A 15,318-nucleotide genomic window follows, 5' to 3' on the forward strand; every position below is an offset into this window, starting at 1 on the left:
GATCTGGTGCTATCTTTTCTGAAAGCAGGTACCTTTACTATTGAAATGTCTCCACACCGCTAAGGGGAGGAAATTTGCAACCTGCTCCCTTATCAGTAGAGATGATTTAGAGAAAAACAATGAAGATAGTTCTAAAAAGAATGGATTATATATTGGATTATTTGACCTGAATGAGCGAAGATTAATGAGTGGATTGACCACATAATTCCCAGATTTAAAATCTGGGAAACTTTTCAGAGCAAAGAGAGGGAGTGGCTATTATAGGTTTTGCCAAGACAACTGACCCATGCTGGGACCGTTTTGGGCAAACCAGGAACATGCTCGATCTATTCGTTGGAGACTTTTTGGCTGACTTCAAGTATATGAGGGATTTTAATGAGAAAAATATTTATCATTTACTCTCCGTATCCATGGAAAACCAAATAAGAATAAAAGCATGACAGATTCTTTTGTGTATTTATAAGTTTATTGAGGACCCTGCTATCACTGGGCTCATTATCTACTTATTAAACATATGATTCTATAAATTTAAACTTTCGTTGTCCAGTTATTAGTTACATAATTAGATCATCTTGACTTTCAAAATGTTAATAGTAAAAATAGATACTGTGGGAGGTGTAGAGTTGCCATTCATGGGGACTCACTGCCTCTGTGCATAACTAACTGTCCTGAAACTCACTAGAAGCTCAATTTGTTTTGGGGTATCATACTAAAATTATGCAGTTATAAAGTTCTCTGAAAGCAAAAAACTAAGATGCTCTTTCCAGATTCCTTCCTAACACACTATACAGTTCAAAATATCTCTTTAGTTATTTGGAGGTTTTCCATATATAACAATTCTCTCAACTTGTCTGTACACTGCCAAGGGTCGGATTATAGAAAGCCATTCAAGAAAGTGTGGACAGAGCAGTTCCACATCGTTTTGTTGGTATTCTTTTTATAAATATTTTGCTCTCTGTAGACATTTTTCCTTTGAAGCACTCAAAATCTCTACACACTGCGAAACCTGGTATTTATCTGATGGGTCACATTTAATAATGAGATTTGACATTATCAGATTTAATCATGAAATCTGACACTATTAGAATCCTGGCTTTCAGAAGCAAGAGTTACTATAACATATTTGGATGGATGAAAGGAAGGAAGGAAGGGGGAGAAGGAGCGAGGGAAGGAGAGGGGGAGGAAGGAAGGAAGGGAGGAGGGAGGAAGGAAGAAAGGGAGGGAATACGGCAGGAAATTTTTCTCAAACAAAACTTCCCGAAAATATTTTATGTCTTTAAGAAGTACTAAAATATATTAATATATTATATTTTATGTATGTTAATATATGTTATATTTTCTTATTTCTTCCAGATCTCTGATACAAGACAAAAATTTTAGAATTATGAATGATGGAGCACATACTCCCATAAAATGAGAAATATCAAGGCTTATTAATAAATTCTATCTCTACAAAAAAATTAAGGCAATATAGCTGATTAATTTAGTGACTTCTAAATTTTAAAAAAATTTAATTATTGTCAAGAAGTAAAAGTGAATTGTTAGTTCAGTTTTTTTTTCTTTTTGCCTCTTATTTGACCTAACATTGGATAGATACAGCCTAAGAGTTGTCTCACACACAGCATGACCACCCATGCACTACTCTGTTATCTGTTAAATATATACTTCCCTCTTTTCTCATTATAGCATTGCATGCAACCCATGACTAGTGCCAAATAGTTAATACAGAGAAGTGGTTTCCAGGCAAAGTTCCTCACAGGGAGAGATCAATTCTGTCTGAGATGTTCTTGGAAGGCATTACGAAGAAGAGCTTTGCTGAATAGGGTACATTCTACAGAGTGACAAGGTTAGAAAAGTGGGATGTCATTGAGAAAACCAATTTTCCTGTAGTAGAGATTTAATTGGCGGCAATGGTAAGAGACAAAGCCAAACATTTATTGAGGTAAGACTTCCAGCCGAGGGGTTTGCATTTTATCTTCCGGACTGAAGGAAGCACTGAAGGTTTGTGGAAGGGAATTTCAGGGTCTATGAGAAATAGACTGGTAGCAATGTACACAAGAGAATAATTTTGGGAACAGGTAAACCAGGATGGATTTTACTGGTCATCAGAGAGTGAGGTAAATGAGGATGTAAATGAGGGTATTGGTGATGGTAGTGGGTAAGAAAAGGATAAATGCAAAATATAGTATAAAAGAATAATCTAGGTGATATTATTACTGACTGAATATGAGGGTCAATTAAGAGGAGAGAATTTTAAAATTCTAAAGTATGAGTCTTCCTAAGATGATTGAGGTACCATTGATTGAAATAAGCAAGTTTGAAGAGGAAGCACACGGTGAAACATAGAAATGGTACGTGAAAGAAGAGTTTGATCTGAGTCATTGTAAATACATTGAGTTGATAGGAAATTCCAACAAAAATACTGAGTGAACAGTTGATGATGTGAACTGGTGGAGATGTGATGTTTGAAGCTGAGGAAATGGATCGGATCTCTGATATACAGATTTTGATATACAGAGCATATATGAAGGACTAAATAGTCCTGGGGAAAAAGGATCCAGTAAAGGAAGCAGAGTAAAGAGAGAACTGCAAATAGTGTCAGGAAAAGAGAAGGCACGCTAGGTATTTCTAAAATGGAATTTAATACAGAGAATCAGTTGATATTAGATGGTTGCAAGAACAGAAAAGGGATTGCTGAAGTTGCACAGAGATTAATAACTGTAGGAAGCAGCTACTGTCCCTTGGGCTGGGAAAACAAAGGAAAAGAGGTGGTGATGTCAGAACCTTGAATTTGGATGAGGGGCCCAGTAATCCTGGTGTTTGGTCCTTTGGCGAAAGCTCCTTGAAGCTGGTTCTTAGATCTCTGGTCTGGCAGGTGCCAAGAACTCTGCGGAGGGGACACAGTTCAACAGGTGCCCAGAAGAATGTGCTCCAGTGTGTGAGGGAATACAGGAACATCTCATACTCCAGTCTTTAAAGGAAGCATGTTGTTACCAACAGGTGCTGGTAGTGGCAAAAGAAGCTGGAGGCTGCAGCCAGCTGTCTGCTGTTACTGGAACAATGCTGCTACCGACTGGAAAACCAGAAAGGAAACCCTCTTTCTCTCCCTTCACCTTCCAACCTCTCTCTAGGGCCCTCTACTGGCAGGGCCTAACAGAAACCAACTGATAAGGCAGTCTGGGAAAAGTTATTTACAGAGTTCCATGCCCAGCCTTATAGAACAGAGTAGAAAAGGGTGTCTTGAATTTGAGAGACAATAGGTAAATAGTCAGCACATCTAGAGAGGAACATATTACAGAAGCCTAAGGAAGAGTGAGGTTTCAATAAGAAAGGGGAGGAAAACTCCAACAAATGCTGGAAATAGGTCAAAGATAACGGACTAGGCAAAGACCTTTGCATTTAGTGATTAAATTAAATGAAATGTTCTTAAATAGCTAAGTGTTGGAGAAAATTCTCATAAAAAACAGAGATTACTCTCAATGTCTTTGATCAACCTGTGTCAGTTTTCCCATTAAAGAACTTTAAAAATATTAAATTAAACTTTTATTATATCAATAGTAGATGATAAATAATATTCCAAAATATTTGCAACAAAAACAAAAATGATGCATATTTTAAATGAAAGTATTAACAATGAAGTATGAAATATTTTTATTTTACCAAAATAGTACTGGCTTGCCCAAGAAATACAGTTATAAAATATATCAGTCTCTGTTTTTTTTATTGTCACCAATACATTTTTAGGAAATTCTTATTAACTTCCTTCTGAGTCAGTGACAAGATATGACTAGCCCACGCAGGAAGCAGTGATTTAATATTATGTTAGGATGCTACTGGCGCAGCAGTGCAGGCCTCAGCATGAAAGAGCGGCATAAAGAAAATTCTCTTTCTCCCTCCTGCAGAGAAGAGAATTCTATCCCACCATCATCTCTGCTCTTTCCCTTCCCCCCCCCCACAGAGCCTAAAAAATTCGCCTAGAATGTACATTCCACAGTCCTCTGAAGTATTATAGTAATATTAATAAATTCCTTACATGACATCTGGACAAAAGCCAGTAATAGATACAAAAACTGAGGTGTCTTTCAGGTCTGAAATGGGTTTTTAAAAATTCTCCATGTTTAAGAAAAAGGAAAGCTAAATTTTGGTAGCTATAAGTGCACTGATTTTCATATTAAGTATTAGAAGACCAGCTTACGCTAAATACCGTGGGCATTCTGTGTTTATTTGCATGACAGAGCATGGAACTAGCAGCATATTTTGTTGCTGGAGCAGATCAGAGGCTAAAAGGTGTAAAATAATCCCAACTTCATATAAAAGGAAAAAAGGTTGAGTGACTGTCAAACATAATGATAAAGGCTCGTCTTTTGTAAATTATCTCCCTTTTCCATTACATATTCACGGAAGTTCCTTCAAGTCTCTGAAGTTCTATCTTCTGAAGTTGTGCTTCTGAACACTCTGGATTACTCTATTTTTCCTACCAGTCTTTGTTTAGAAAACTATAGGCAAATGTATTTTACACACACACACACACACACACACACACACACACACGCACCCACAGTCTAGAGAGACTGCTAGACAAATTGCTATTTGGTAGAGAAACAAGAGCATATCCATGGCAAGTAGAGCTGTGCCCTAGTCAATCAATATTGATTCCATAAGTCATATTATAAGATAAAATGTACATATTTATATATAATAGTTACTATCTACTATTGCTGCATTGTACCATTTCTGAATAAATACTCAACCATATTAGCCAGGTAATATTATTCCCATTTGCCATATGAAGAAACAAAAGACAAAAGAAGACCTTGTCCAAGCTCATATAGCTCTATGAAAGATTTAGGAAAAACTCTAATGTCCAAGTTCTTTCCACTGAGCTGTACTGCAAAAATGCCTATCTCCCACTTTACCCAAAACAGAGCAACTGATACTTCTGGTCTTCTGTTGTTCACAATGCTGTGTGTGTACTAAGAGGTATCATTGACTTATCTGTTTAGAAAAATGACACCCCTGTATTAATGTTTTAGAACCATTCCGCCAGCTATATAGATACAGTCCAGCAATAGAAAGTCCTTCAGAAAGATCAGGATGAGCTATGATGGGGGAGATGACTGCTGCTGTGTGTGAGGAATCTGGCTCAAAAAATAAGAGAGGAGAGACCGCTGGTATTTTTTAAAAAGAAGTAAGGTTTTCCATTGAAGCCAAGAATCTGGTATCAAGGGCATTGAGAACTTAATGTTGCATGGCTATGGACTATTTCTTTCATAGTCATCAGGGAATCCCCACCAACTATCACAGTGCCTGGTATAGAGATCAACCAAATTTGTTGAATTAATGAGCTGAAAAGAGTCGACATGCCTTGAATTTCTAAAAACTGTTGAGAGATTCAAAGATAAGAAATTAAGACATCAAAGAATAGCACATTTTCCTGAAAGTTGTTCCTCAGGAAACTGCATTCCCAGCATATAAGAAGAAGCTGATGGTTGGGCAAGGATTTGTAATCATGAGGGTTTTTCCTGAGCTTGTATATTTCTAAGGAAATCACATATATTCTTTAATCTCAGGGCAAACAAAGGTGTGGTTAGAAGTATAACACATAAATTACTCGTACCCTCTCAAAAAGTGAATATATATATATATATATATATATATATACGGATATATATATATATATATATATATATATATACACACATGGATATATATATATATCATGGATATATTCTGACTGACTGACCCAGTGATAAACAGCTGTTTCTCCTATGATTGAGAGAACACATTTTGCTTTGAAAATATATTTTATTTTTAAGGCTCCTTTGGGATTTATTAGACTGAAAAAGTGGCAGGGGAGGGGGAATCTGAGTGTTTTTAAGGAATAAAAAATATTTTGGCAATATCCTCCAACATCTAAGATACCTGAAATTAGAATTGCTCTCAGAGGACCCAGATCTATCCATGCAGCCAAAACTCTGATCCTTAGCCAATTGCATGTATGCTGCACTGAGATCCGAAGTCAGTCCTACATTCCAGAACTACACTGTCTCTTAAAACAGGCTGAGTCTCCACCAGAGCAAATCACAGCAGCTGGGGGACCAGGGATATCGGTTAGAATGTGTGAAGGCTGGAAAATACTATAATTTGAAGGTATGTTGACCAATATGGCTGAAACTCAGCATAAAATAATATACTACCAGGACTGTAAGAAACAAGCTTCAAAACAGAGCCATGAGAGGCTATCAAGTTACAGTTTTAAAAAAATATTGTGGGTGAGTAACTGTGGCAAATGGTCCATGATTATGTTCAAGCACTAAGCTCTGGCCATTGATTGACAATGAAATGTATTTTAGTATATGTTAAACATACATTACATGTTACACATTACACATATGACATATATATTATAGAGAAGGACTTACAATATCACCTTTCAAATGTATGTAGGTACAGTTGTGTTTAATATGATACAAATTCAGTTTTAAGTGTTACTGTATATAGAGTCACTTTTAAATTATTACACATCTTCCTGACCATTAGATATTAAAAGCATAAAAAAAAATGGCAAAAGATGTGAAAAGTTTTTCTTTGTGTGTGTGTGTGTGTGTGTGTGTGTGTGTGTGTGTGTGAGATCTCTCTACATGTGGAATCTTTTTTTAATTGAGATATAATTTACATATATTTTGTATAAGTTTGGGTGTACAACAAAATGATTTGATATATGCATATATTGCAAAATGACTGCCAAAATAAGTTTAGTTAACATCTATCACCACACATAGTTACAATATTTTTATTGTGATGAAAACTTTTAAGATCTACTCTCTTAGCAACTTTCAAATATATAATACAGTACTCTTAACTACAGTCACTATGCTGTACATTACAAAAAATTATTTTGTATTAGTTTGGGTGTACAACATAATGATTTGATATATGTATATACTGCAAAATGATTGCCAAATTAAGTTCAGTTAACATCTATCACCACACGTAGTTTCAACTTTTTTTATTGTGATGAAAATTTTTAAGATCTACTCTCTCAGCAACTTTCAAATATATAATACAGTACTCTTAACTACAGTCATCATGCTGTACATTACAACCCCAGATTTATTTATAACTAGAAGTTTGTACCTTTTGATCACCTTCACTCATTTTGCCAACCTCCCACCTCCTGCCTCAGGCAACCACCAACCTCTTCTCTGTATCCATGAGTTTGGGCTTTTTAGGTTGCATGTGTGAGATCCCACAGTACTTGTCTTTCTCTGTCTGACTTAGTTCGCTTAGCATAATGCTCTCAAGGTCCCTTCTTATTGTCACGAATGGCAGGATTTCCATCTTTTATATGACCAAATAATATTCCTGTGTAGGTACAAATATATATAATTTTCTTTGTCTATTCATCCATTGATGGATACTTAGGTTGTTAACATGTCTTGGCTATTGTAAATACTGCTGCAATGAGCATTCTTTAGATAAATACCCAGAAGTGGAACTGCTGGATCATGTGGTAGTTCTATTTTTAATGTTTTGTTTTCCATACTGTTTTCCATAGTGTCTGCACCAATTTACATTTCCACCAGCAGTGCACAAGTGTTCCCTTTTCTCCACATCTTTGCCAATACTTGTTATTTCTTGTCTTTTCATAATAGACATTCTAACAGATGTGAGGTGATACCTCATTGTGGTTTTGATTTGCATTTCCCTGATGATTAGTGATGTTGAGCACCTTTTAATGTACCTCTTAGCCCTTTGTATGTCTTCTTTGGAAAAATGTCTGTTCCTCTGCCAATTTTTAAATCATTTTTTCTATTGAATTGTATGAGTTCTTCATATATTAACCCCTCATAAGATACATGATTTGCAAATATTTTCTCCCATTCTACAGGTTGCCTTTTCATTTTGTTGATGGTTGTGTGGAAAAGGTATCTAAATCTAAGTAAACAGATCTTCCCTCGGTACTTTAAAGATATTTGTCCTATATCTTCTGAGATCCATTGATGTTTCTAAGAAATACTCTGCCACTGTGATTGCTATCTATATATAATCCGTCTTGACTCTCTAGTAGCCTTTAAAACTTTCCTCTTACTCTCTCTACAAATGTTCTGCAGTTTCTGTGATGTTTTTAAGGAATGAATTTGCATTTATTTATCTTACTAGAGACTTGATATGCTTTTACAATCAAAGGGGACTCATAATATTTTTACAATTCCTAAAAACTTGGACCATCACATCAGGACTTTTTTCTCTCTCCCATTCTCTCCTGGGACACCTTTTAGACACATAGCAGAGCTTCTCATTTTGTCTTCCTTAAAGATAATTTGTCTTTTTTTTTTTTAAGGACAAATCATAATTTGTCTTTTTTTAAAAATATATGAGCTGCATTCTGAACGGCTTCTTCACATTTATCTTCTAATTCTCTGGTTATCTATATCAATCAATGCTTTAACTGATCCACTGAGTTTTTATTATTTCAATACTACACTTTTAGCTACAAAAATTATATTTGATGCTTTTTACAATCTCCTTGTTCATTTTATCATATAGTCTTAAAATTTTCTTATGGATCTTACTGAATGCCTTTTATCCTCTGATCTTTTAAATATGTTTGCTTTAAAGTCCCTTTCAGAATGGATTCTGGTTTTTCTAGTTTCTCAAGTACAAATACTGCCATTTGTTGTATGTGTGCCTTTTCTCTCTTGGCAATGAATTTCCTCATGGACTTTGTAATTTTTTTCTATAAGCTATCAATAGTGAGGATTATTTTAAATAAGAAAAATGAGTCCTGAATTGAAACACTCAACTATTTTACTTATCAAAAAAAGTAAATATTGACTTCTGGTTTCAGCTATGACATGACTTCAGCTTGGAAGTAATCATTCCAGGCCAGAAAAAAAGCTAAAAAAGATGAAAACTACTAGAGCTCATCAGTGAATTCAGTAAAGTTGCAGGATACAAAATTAATACACAGAAATCTGTTGCATTTCTATACACTAACAACAAAAGATCAGAAAGAGAAATTAAAGAAAAATCCCATTTACCACTGCATCAACAATAATAAAATATCTAGGAATAAAAGTATCTAGGAGGCAAAATACCTGTACCCTGAAAACTATAAGATGTTGATGAAAGAAATTGAAGATGACAAAAGAAAATGGAAAGAAATACCATGTTCTTTGATTGGAAGAATGAATATTGTTAAAATGACTCTACTACCCAAGCCAACCTACAGAGTCAATGCAACCTCTATCAAATTACCAATGGTACATTTCACAGAATTAGAACAAAAAATGTTTAAATTTGTATGGAGACACAAAAGAACCTGAATAGCCAAAGCAACCTGGAGAAAGAAAAACAGAGCTGGAGAAATCAGGATCCATGACTTCAGACTATACTACATAACCACAGTCATCAAAAAAGTATGGTACTGGCACAAAAACAGAATATAGATCAATGGAACAGGAGAGAAGTCTATGGTCAATTAACCTACAACAAAGGAGACAAGACTATACAATGGAGAAAAGACAGTCTCTTCAATAAATGGTGCTGGGAAAACAGGACAGCTACATGTAAAAAAAGAAATTAGAACATTTTTTAATGACATACACAAAAATAAACTCAAAATGGATTAAAGACCTAAATGTAAAACTACACACTATAAAACTCTTAGAGGAAAATGTAGGTAGAACACTCTTTGACATAAATCACAGCAATGTCTTTTTTGATCCATCACCTAGAGTAACAGAAATAAAAACAAAAATAAACAAATGGGGCCTAATTAAACACAAAAGCTTTTGCACAGCAAAGGAAACCATAAACAAAACTGACAACTCACAGAATAGGAGAAAATATTTCCAAACAATACGATCAATAAGGAATTAATCTCCAAAATTTAAAAACAGCTCATGTGGCTCAATATCAAAAACACAGCCCAATCAAAAAATGGGTAGAAGACCTAAATAGACATTTCTCCAAAGAAGACATACAGATGGCCAAAAGGTAAGTGAAAAGATGCCCAACATCATTAATTATTAGAGAAATGCAAATCAAAACTATAGTGAGATATCACCTCGCACCAGTCAGAATGGCCATCAACAAAAAGTCTACGAACAATAAAAATAAATGGTGGAGAAAAGGGAAAACTCCTACACTGTTGGTGGGAATGTATATTGGTACAGCCACTATGGAGAACAGTATGAAGGTTACTTAAGAAACTAAAAATAGTGCTACCATATTCCAGCAATAGGTCCACTCCTGGGCATATATGCAGAGAAAAACATGGTCCAAAAGGATATATGCACCCCAATGTTCATTGCAGTGCTGTTTACAGTAGCCAAAACACAGAAGCAACCTAAATGTCCATCAACAGATGAAGGGATAAAGAAGATTTGGTAAATATATACAAAGGAATATTACTCGGCCATTAAAAAGAATTAAATAGGGACTTCCCTGGTGACACAGTAGTTAAGAATCTGCCTGCCAATGCAGGGGACATGGGTTTGATCCCTGGTCTGGGGAGACCCCACATGCCATGGAGCAGCTAAGCCCATGTGCCACAACAGCTGAGCCTGTGTGCCACAACTACTGAAGCCTGTGTGCCTAGAGCCTGTGCTCCACAACAAGAGAAGCCACCACAATGAGAAGCCTGTGCAGTGCAACAAAGAGTAACCCGCGTTCACCGCAACTGGAGAAAGGCTGAGTGCAACAACGAAGACCCAACGCAGCCAAAAATAAATTAATTAATTAAAAATTTTTTAAAAGGAATGAAATAATGACATTTGCAGCAATGTGGATGGACCTGGAGATTATCATAATTAAGTGAAGTCAGACAGAGAAAGACAAATATCATATGATATTGTTTATATGCAGAATCTAAAAAAAAAAGATACAAACAAACTTATTTACAAAACAGAAACAGACTGACAGACTTAGAGAATGAACTTATCATTACCAGGGGTGGGGGTTGGGCAGGGGGAGAAGTGGGGAAAGGGATAGATTGGGACTTTGGGATTGACATATACACACTGCTATATTTAAAATAGATAACCAACAAAGACCTACTGTATAGCAGAGGGAACTCTGCTCAATACTCTGTAGTAAATTGGAAAAGAAATTGAAAAAGAATAGATACAAGTATATATATATAACTGAATCACTTTGCTGTACACCTGAAATGAACACATCACTGTTAATCAGCTATACTCCAACATAAAATTTAAAAATCAATGACTTTTCCTGGACACATAAGAGAATTGATATCACAGGGCTAACCTCTACCTCCATATTGAGAAACACATGCAAATATAAAGAAAAACAGCTGAGATCAACTCAGCTAAAGCAAAAGCCACTGGACCCATAAACTGTTAGGAGAACTTAAATGTTTATTTGATTAACCGCTTGGAGTGTAGACTACCTTGAGAATGAGAAAATCCTAGAGCTTGTAGTCTTGGTAGGGGTGCGGGAACCCTTTCTTGGGTTTTACCTCCAGGAACAATACCATGTTCTCATGGTAAATAGCCAAGAAAAATAATAATTATTTTTTTTTTGGGTGGTACGCCGGCCTCTCACTGCTGTGGCTCCACTGTTGTGGAGCGCAGGCTCTGGACACACAGGCTCAGCAGCCATGGCTCACAGGCCCAGCCGCTCCGCAGCATGTGGGATCTTCCTGGACTGGGGCATGAACCCATGTCCCCTGCATTGGCAGGCAGACTCCCAACCACTGCACCACCAGGGAAAGCCCCAAAAATAATCTTTTATCTTTGGAAAAATGAGGAGAAAAGTAACAATTTGAAATAATTCCAGTGTATTCTCCATATCAAAGGCCTACTCTCAAGTGAAAAAGACTTTATCGCCTGCCCACCACAGGGACAAGACCCAGCTCCACTCACCAGTGGCCAGGTAACAGCCCCTCCCACCAGGAAGCTTGCACAAGCCTCTTAGACAGCCTCATCCACCAGGGGACAGACAGCAGAAGCAAGAAGAACTACAACCCTGCAGCCTGCAAATGGAAACCGCAATCACAGAAATTTAGACAAAATGAGATTGCAGAGGAATATGTCCTAGATGAAGGAATAAGATAAAATCCCAGAAGAACAACTAAGTGGAGATAGGTAATCTACCTGAAAAAAAGTTCAGAGTAATGATAGTAAAGATGATCCAAGATCTCAGAAAAAGAATGGAGGCACAGATTGAGAAAATACAAGAAATGCTTAACAAAGACCTAGAAGAATTAAAGAACAAGCAAACAGAGATGAACAATATAATAACTGAAATGAAAAATACACTAGAAGGAATCAATAGTAGAAAAACAGGCAGAAGAATGGATAAGTGAGCTGGAAGAAGAATGGGGGAAATCACTGCCATGGAACAGAGTAAAGAAAAAAAAGGATACAAAGAAATGAGGATAGTCTAAGAGACCTCTGGGACAATATTAAATGCACCAACATTCGGGCTTCCCTGGTGGCGCAGTGGTTGGGAGTCCACCTGCCGATGCAGGGGACACGAGTTCGTAGCCCTGGTCCGGGAAGATCCCACATGCCACACCGCGAAGCAGCTGGGCCCGTGAGCCATGGCCGCTGAGCCTGCGAATCCGGAGCCTGTTGCTCCGCAGCAGGAGAGGCCGCGATAGTGAGAGGCCCGCGCACCGCGATGAAGAGTGGCCCCTGCTTGCCGCAACTAGAGAAAGCCCTTGCACAGAAACGAAGACCCAACACAGCCAAAAATAAATAAATAAAAAATAAAAATAAAGGAATTCCCTTAAAAAAAAAATGCACCAACATTCACATTATATGGGTCGCAGAAGGTGAAGAGAGAGAGAAAGGACCTGAGAAAATATCTGAAGAGACAATAGCTGAAAACTTCCCTAACATCGGAAAGGAAACAGTCATCCAATTCAGGAAGCACAGAGTCCCAGGTAGGATAAACCCAAAGAAAAACACGCCAAGACACATAGTAATCAAATTGACAAAAATTAAAGACAAAGAAAAAATATTAAAAGAAACAAGAGAAAAGCAACAAGTAACGTACAAGGGAACCCCTGTAAGGTTACCAGCTGATTTCTCAGCAGAAACTCTGCAGGCCAGAAGACAATGGCACGATATATTTCAAGTGATGAGAGGGAAGAACCTACAACCAAGAATACCCTACCTAGCAAGGCTCTCATTCAGATTCAACTGAGAAATCAAAAACTTTACAGACAAGCAAAACCTAAGAGAATTCAGCATCACCAGACCAACTTTGCAACAAATAGTAAAGGAACTTCTCTAAGCAGAGAGAAAAAGGCCACAACTAGAAACAAGAAAATTATGAATGGAAAAGCTCACCGGTAAAGGCAGACATACAGTAAAGGTAGGAAATCATCCACATGCATATATGATATCAAAACCAGCAACTGTGAGAAGAGGAGAGCACAAATGCAAGATATTGGAAATGCATTTGAAATTAAAAGACCAGCAACTTAAAACAATCTTGTTTATATATAGACTGCTATATGAAAACCTCATGGTAACCACAAACTGTGAATCTACAATAGATACACAAAAAAGAAAAAGGAATCCAAACACAATACTAAAGCAAGTCATAAGATTACAAGAGAAGAGAACAAAAGAGCAAGTGAAGAAAAAAGACCTACAAAAACGAATAAAAAACAATTAACAAAATGGCAATAAGAACATACATATCAATTATCACCTTAAACATAAACAGATTAAATGCTTCAACCAAGACACAGACTGGCTGAATGGATACAAAAGCAGTTCTAAGAGGGAGGTTTATAGCAATACAATCTTACTTCAGGAAACAAGAAAAATTTCATACAACTTAACCTTACACCTAAGGTTTTTTCACTAGAGAAAGAAGAACAAACAAAACCTAAAGCTCGTAGAAGGCAAGAAATCATAAAGGTCAGATCAGAAATAAGTGAAATACAGATGAAGAAAACAAGAGAAAAGATCAATGAAATTAAAAGCTGGTTCTTTGAAAAGATAAAATTGATAAACCATTAGCGAGACTCATCAAGAAAAAGAGAGGGCTTCCCTGGTGGCCCAGTGGTTGAGAGTCTGCCTGCCCATGCAGGGGACACGGGTTCGAGCCCTGGTCTGGGAGGGTCCCACATGCCGCGGAGCGACTAGGTCCGTGAGCCACACTACAGAGCCTGCGCGTCTGGAGCTTGTGCTCCACAACAGGAGAGGCCGCAACAGTGAGAGGCCCACGCACCGCGATGAAGAGTGGCCCCCGCTCGCCGCAACTAGAGAAAGCCCTCGCACAGAAACGAAGACCCAACACAGCCAAAAATAAATAAATTAATTAATTAAATTTTAAAAAAAGAAAAGAAAAAGAGGGAGAGGTCTCAAATCAATAAAATTAGAAATGAAAAAGACTTTATTGGATCAATGTCTCTCATAAGCTTAAGGACAATTACCATGCTCCAGCCCCCTCTACATTTCTTGACTCACAAAAGAGGGAAAAAAGAAGCACTTGTGAAGGTCACAACTCAGGGACACAGGCCTACTAAATGACTTAAAATTATCATAATGTTGTAGAACACTTCTTCTCCCCCCTCCAAACTCACTGTCACCACATAAACAGGGCTCCAATATAATAACATTGGATTACAGTTTAAAGAGCTACAAAACTCAGTTTATTTAAGAAAGAGTTCTTAGGGAAACCCAACAAGAAGGGACCCAAAAATAAGAACACTAGAGGAAATTAAAACTTCTATAGCCACAGGTAACACCAAACTGCAGAAAACCAAAGACAAGAAAAACTCTTGAAAAAAAACCAGAGAGAAAAATATCTCTGTAGTTATACAGGAGAAAAGATAAGAATTATAGTGAATTTTTCATTTAAAAAGCCATGCAATCAATAAAAGAAGTGAAATACATAAAGTACTGGAAAAAAAAACTAGAATATTATGTCCAGGGAAATTTATACTACAAATATGAAGGAGAAATAAAGACTTTCTCAGATAAACAAAAACTGAGGGAATTCATTGCAAAAAGACCTGCTCTGTAAAAAATATTAAAATAAGTCCTTTGAGGGAAGCATACAGAATTTATAGGGCAGTGAAAGTACTCTGTGTGATACTATAATGATGGATACATGTTATTATACATTTGCCCAAACCCATAGAATGTACAATGCCAAGAACAAACCTTAAGATAAATTATGGACTTTGGCTGATTATGATGTCAATGTAGGCTCATCAATTGTAGCAAATGTACCACTCTGGTGGGGATGGTGATAGTGGGAGAAGCTATGCATGCGTGGGAGTAGACAGTATATGGGAAATATCTGTACTGTCCATTCAATTTTTCT

Source organism: Lagenorhynchus albirostris, chromosome 4 (genome assembly GCF_949774975.1).
Source record: "Lagenorhynchus albirostris chromosome 4, mLagAlb1.1, whole genome shotgun sequence".
Lineage (NCBI taxonomy): Eukaryota > Metazoa > Chordata > Mammalia > Artiodactyla > Delphinidae > Lagenorhynchus > Lagenorhynchus albirostris.